Raw genomic sequence first — 5,000 nt, 5'->3', positions numbered from 1 at the left:
ACGTGCTTGACGGCGACCGCCGCAGGAGTACGAAAAACCACGTCAGCCGGGGCGAGCGACCCACGGCGGTCTGGGTGCTTATCGCTGCTATTATAGGGGCACCCCGGCAGACGCAGAAAGAAAAAAAAAAAAAAATGGGGACATGGCGTGCGTCACCGTGCGGCTTCGCAGCGTTGCCGAAGTCGCCGAGCCCTTCGACTGAGCCGAACGGCGGACAGGGAACGTTGGTCGGCCGTTCTAACCTGTCGGTGCCACGCCGAGACGTCGTTAAGGAAAACCGCGTCGTGGGCCTCTACGACGCCGTCGAGTCGTTGTACGTTTGGTGTCCAGCGTGTCGGCGGCGAGTAGCGGACACGTCGTTCACGACTTCGGTCTTTCGCAGTCGACGCGAACTTGCGGAGAGTCGTGGTGCCTCACGTTTTCGGCAGAAACCGCGGCGGAATTTTCCCGTGCGTGCGCGCACGACCTCGGTGCTGTGCCGTCAGCGTAGTGTTGCACAAACTCGTGGCCTACCCAAGGTGCGGTACGTTTGCGGCCGTATCCTCGGTGGGAATTTCGTGAGTAGGGTCGCAAATTCTACGACCTCGGCGGGTTTGAGAGCGACGTAGACTTGTGGCACGCTCAACGTGCCACACGTTTCGGGGCACACCCGCGGTGAAATTTTCTCGAGTACGCTCGTATTAGTGCCCAAGGAGGTCTGGGTACTTATCGCTGCTATTATGTGGGGGTTCTCGTGAGCGGCGTACGCGAAAGCGACCGGGTGTCTGATATGCGGCGGGCTTCGGCCTCGTCAAGCGTGTCCTCGGGTCTGCTCCAGGGGAATCCACGGCAGTCGTCTGCAGCCTCATCCGCTTGATGCGTTAGGGGCTGGTTGTCGGACGGTGCCGTTTTACCACGATATCGAGGTGTGTTCCGTGTCGTCCTCGGGCGATTCAGATGCGAAAGCGCCGAAGACGCGGGCGTGACCCGTCGTCTGGCGGCTTTGCAGTCTCGGCTCCGTTGCTAGTTCCGGCCGGTCCACCGACAGTGCAGCGGGCTTGGGCAACCCGCACGGCGCGACCGAGTCGATGCAACGAAAAAGAGCGAGCATGAACGTGCTTCTTGCCGCACGGCTCCCACTCGTCTTTCGGGAAGGTTGTGCCGTAGCGAGCTCGAACGCCGTCATCTCGGAGTGCAAAATAAGCGTGTTGGGGCGCCTGAAGGTGGCCTCCGCCGCACACAGACTGCGTCCGGCCCGCCGAAGGCGAGGACGGACGCGCAGTCGAACGATTACCTGGTTGATCCTGCCAGTAATCATATGCTTGTCTCAAAGATTAAGCCATGCATGTCTAAGTACATGCCGAAATAAGGCGAAACCGCGAATGGCTCATTAAATCAGTTATGGTTCCTTAGATCGTTTCTTCCTACTTGGATAACTGTGGCAATTCTAGAGCTAATACATGCAGTGAGCCTGGAGCCCTTTGGGTAACGGGTGCTTTTATTAGACCAAGATCGATCGGGTTTCGGCCCGTATTGTGTGGTGACTCTGGATAACTTTGTGCTGATCGCATGGCCACGAGCCGGCGACGTTTCTTTCAAGTGTCTGCCTTATCAACTTTCGATGGTAGGTTACTTGCTTACCATGGTTGTTACGGGTAACGGAGAATCAGGGTTCGATTCCGGAGAGGGAGCCTGAGAAACGGCTACCACATCCAAGGAAGGCAGCAGGCGCGCAAATTACCCACTCCCGGCACGGGGAGGTAGTGACGAAAAATAACAATACGGGACTCTTTTGAGGCCCCGTAATTGAAATGAGTACACTCTAAATCCTTTAACGAGGATCAATTGGAGGGCAAGTCTGGTGCCAGCAGCCGCGGTAATTCCAGCTCCAATAGCGTATACTAAAGCTGCTGCGGTTAAAAAGCTCGTAGTTGGATCTCAGTTCCAGACGAGTAGTGCATCTACCCGATGCGACGGCTCGGACTGAACATCATGCCGGTTCTTTCTTGGTGCACTTCATTGTGTGCCTCGAGATGGCCGGTGCTTTTACTTTGAAAAAATTAGAGTGCTCAACGCAGGCGAGTCGCCTGAATAAACTTGCATGGAATAATAGAACAAGACCTCGTTTCTGTTCTGTTGGTTTTTGGAATACGAGGTAATGATTAAGAGGGACGGACGGGGGCATTCGTATTGCGGCGCTAGAGGTGAAATTCTTGGACCGTCGCAAGACGAACTACTGCGAAAGCATTTGCCAAGAATGTTTTCATTGATCAAGAACGAAAGTCAGAGGTTCGAAGGCGATCAGATACCGCCCTAGTTCTGACCATAAACGATGCCAACCAGCGATCCGCCTGAGTTACTCAAATGACTCGGCGGGCAGCTTCCGGGAAACCAAAGTATTTGGGTTCCGGGGGAAGTATGGTTGCAAAGCTGAAACTTAAAGGAATTGACGGAAGGGCACCACCAGGAGTGGAGCCTGCGGCTTAATTTGACTCAACACGGGAAAACTTACCCGGCCCGGACACTGGGAGGATTGACAGATTGAGAGCTCTTTCTTGATTCGGTGGATGGTGGTGCATGGCCGTTCTTAGTTGGTGGAGCGATTTGTCTGGTTAATTCCGATAACGAACGAGACTCTGGCCTATTAAATAGGTGCGGGGTTCCCAGCACCTTACAACCTTCTTAGAGGGACAAGCGGCTCCTAGCCGCACGAAACAGAGCAATAACAGGTCTGTGATGCCCTTAGATGTCCGGGGCCGCACGCGCGCTACACTGAAGGAAGCAGCGTGTCTTTATCCCTGTCTGAAAAGACTGGGTAACCCGTGGAACTTCTTTCGTGATTGGGATAGGGGCTTGCAATTGTTCCCCTTGAACGAGGAATTCCCAGTAAGCGCGAGTCATAAGCTCGCGTTGATTACGTCCCTGCCCTTTGTACACACCGCCCGTCGCTACTACCGATTGAATGATTTAGTGAGGTCTTCGGACCGATGTCCGGCGCGGCCTTTCGGTTGCGCCGGTCTGTTGGAAAGATGACCAAACTTGATCATTTAGAGGAAGTAAAAGTCGTAACAAGGTTTCCGTAGGTGAACCTGCGGAAGGATCATTAACGGATTGTGAAGGGTGAGCGCCTCAGCTGCGTCTGCGCCCGACACTTTCTGCCGCTGACCCCGTTTGGACGCGGGGTCGGCTTTTCCCCACGGGGCTGCCTGAATGTGGAGCGGCACCCCGTGACAAATTGTTGCGCCCAGCGGACGCCAACACCGCGACCTTGGACGGTCGGCCAGGTGGCGGACGCGGGTACAAACGGCGCAACGCACTCATAGGTCGGCTTTCGACCCGCCACTGCACCGTGGCTCGAAGCGCTCGAAATGCGCGACCCGACCGCTGCGGGACCGCCTAGTACTGTAAACAGGAGCGGCGGAGCGCGAACGGCGAGTCGTGGTTACGTCGGTAGAAGGCGAGGCTGCGCGTTCCCGAAACGCCAGCCGAGTGCCCTCCCGACCGTTCGAGCGTGCAAGAACGAGACCCGACAATCGCGCGGCGACTGCCAAGTACGAGAGGAACGGCACAAGCGTCGGCGGTCGGTCAAGGAACTGGCGATGTGACGGGTCCGCTGTGCACCAGTGCATACCGTCCCGCCGTCCGCGGCAAGCGCCTCCGCGTCCTCGGGTGACGGAGGCTGCCGGTCGGTTCTTGCAGGCGAGGGATCTCGCTGGCACCGGTTCGCGTTGACGCGCGGCCGGTCATGGCACGGCGATGCGACGGCCGAGGTGCGCAGTACTCGATGGAGGAACCGCACGCTCCGATGACCGTCCCGCCCTCCGCGGCGTATGCGTACCGACCGTAATGGTTGCAGCAGCGCCGGCCGGCTTTTGAATTCGCCACACGAAACACGGTGCGAGATCGCGGTTAGGGGAGCGTCGACGTTGCCAGGCGTTTTGCTTGCTGCCGAGGGAAAGGCGGCACGGCCACGTCGCGCTCGTCGCGATTAGCGGGTCTGCGCGCTTTGGGAAGGTGCCGCAACGACTTGCCGAAAGAGGAAGCACGGAAGAACGAGGGACTTGGACGTCCCGACAATTGAACGCACTTGCGGCCAGGCCCTTGCTGGCTTCGTTCTTCCGCCTCGAGTAGGCTCGTACGCGGCTCCGGCGCCGAAAGTGGTCCTTGGCACCGACTTCGGTGGACGTGGGAAGTGCCGCGCAAGTACGGCGCGCCTGGCTCCACCTGTTGGCTAAAGTAGGCAGCCGGATCGGCATTTTGGTGTGCGGTGGCAAACCGTGGATGCGAAAAAAGCTTGTGCGATTTCGTGGAACAAAAAGCGGGGGTCCCCCTTTTTATGCGGAGGAGACCGACCCGCCTGCCGTGGTGAACCGCGACGCCACGGTAAAAACGGGAGAGGCTTGTCGATGGGACCGTGCATCCCGCGCTCCACGGAGGCCGGGAGGCGGCCGCCCGAGGAAATGTGTAGCCGTCGAGGCCCGCATCTGCGTGCACTCTTATCCAAATGGGTGTACCGCAGGCATTTTCTGGTTAGGCGGGCCAATGAGAGCGAGCACACAACGATACCTACGGGTCCGGCTTGGAGAACCGGCTTCGACGCCTCCCGAGTATTTATAGAGGGGTGGACCACGAAAGCACTCGCAAGTAGCGAAAGCGAAACGCCGTCCGAAACACACCGTTTGCTCGATTTGCGGCAGCCGAAAAAGGCGCGGCAGAGTTTTGGAGTCCAAGCGTGCGCTGAAAAGCGCCCTTCTTGGCCACTGTTTGGCCGAGTGCCAGAAACGTTTGGTTTTGACTGTACGGAATTGAACAAACACTTTTTCACGACTCTAAGCGGTGGATCACTCGGTTCTCGGGTCGATGAAGAACGCAGCCAGCTGCGAGACTTGGTGTGAATTGCAGGACACACTGAGCACTGATTCTTTGAACGCACATTGCGGCCTTGGGTCTTCCCTTGGCTTCGTCTGTCTGAGGGTCGGATCACATATCAAGAGAGCCTTCGGCGCACAAGGGAACGTGAG

The 5,000-nt window shown here is 57.6% G+C and overlaps 2 non-coding genes across 2 annotated transcripts; both read left to right on the top strand.

Moving 5' to 3' along the window:
- Positions 1 to 1,270: 1,270 nt before the first annotated feature.
- On the top strand, positions 1,271 to 3,085 carry LOC142790570 (small subunit ribosomal RNA). The gene has a single exon (XR_012889615.1). It is a non-coding gene; the product is annotated as a small subunit ribosomal RNA (ribosomal RNA).
- Positions 3,086 to 4,804: 1,719 nt separating this feature from the next.
- Positions 4,805 to 4,957, top strand: LOC142790548 (5.8S ribosomal RNA). Its single transcript, XR_012889593.1, has one exon. It is a non-coding gene; the product is annotated as a 5.8S ribosomal RNA (ribosomal RNA).
- The last annotated feature ends 43 nt before the right edge of the window (positions 4,958 to 5,000 follow it).

Source organism: Rhipicephalus microplus, unplaced genomic scaffold (assembly GCF_043290135.1).
Source record: "Rhipicephalus microplus isolate Deutch F79 unplaced genomic scaffold, USDA_Rmic scaffold_115, whole genome shotgun sequence".
NCBI classification, from domain to species: Eukaryota; Metazoa; Arthropoda; class Arachnida; order Ixodida; family Ixodidae; genus Rhipicephalus; species Rhipicephalus microplus.
Note: the sequence above shows the minus strand (reverse complement) of the source record. Positions and strands in the feature narration are given on the sequence as shown.